A 672-nucleotide genomic window follows, 5' to 3' on the forward strand; every position below is an offset into this window, starting at 1 on the left:
TTACGGTCACAGACCACATATTAAAAAACATACAGTATAAAAGATTAAAATACTTAAAAGACAAAACCACCAGAATTCCTAAGGCCCATAGATAATTCTTTAAGGAGCGGGCTAGCAACATTTCCTAATTTGCATTGTAATGAGAAAAAAACTTTGCAACATTAGTGGTGACATAAGATGACACATCACTTCTTAAACAGATCGACACATCCTTTAAATAGATTGTCTATGGCCATACTACCCTGAACACGCCCGATCTCGTCTGATCTTGGAAACTAAGCAGGGTCAGGCCTGATTAGTACTTGGATGGGAGACGGCCTGGGAATACCAGGTGCCATAGGCACCACTTATGTTATTTTGCAAGTTATGGATAGACACACACATATAGAAATACATAAAAGGTAGACAATATATGATACATTGTTTATAAATAATTTTATCATTACTCTACTTATGTACACCTTGTACAGATTTGTTCCTATTATTTATTGGATTTCTTACCCACCTTCACCATAATATCCTGAGCAGCTTACAACAATTAAAAATACATTAAAATTGGCAAGCAAAAGAATAGGGTGGATCCTGCAAAATGTATCTCAGGTATAAAAGGCCAGGGTAATAGCATGTGACATATAGCATTCAACAAAAACTATCAAATGAAAGTGCCAATGC

The 672-nt window shown here is 35.7% G+C and overlaps 1 non-coding gene across 1 annotated transcript; it reads left to right on the forward strand.

The window, feature by feature from the left end:
• Positions 1–224: 224 nt before the first annotated feature.
• On the forward strand, positions 225–343 carry LOC133375995 (5S ribosomal RNA). Its single transcript, XR_009760378.1, has one exon. It is a non-coding gene; the product is annotated as a 5S ribosomal RNA (ribosomal RNA).
• Positions 344–672: the final 329 nt, after the last annotated feature.

Source organism: Rhineura floridana, chromosome 1 (assembly GCF_030035675.1).
Source record: "Rhineura floridana isolate rRhiFlo1 chromosome 1, rRhiFlo1.hap2, whole genome shotgun sequence".
NCBI lineage: Eukaryota > Metazoa > Chordata > Lepidosauria > Squamata > Rhineuridae > Rhineura > Rhineura floridana.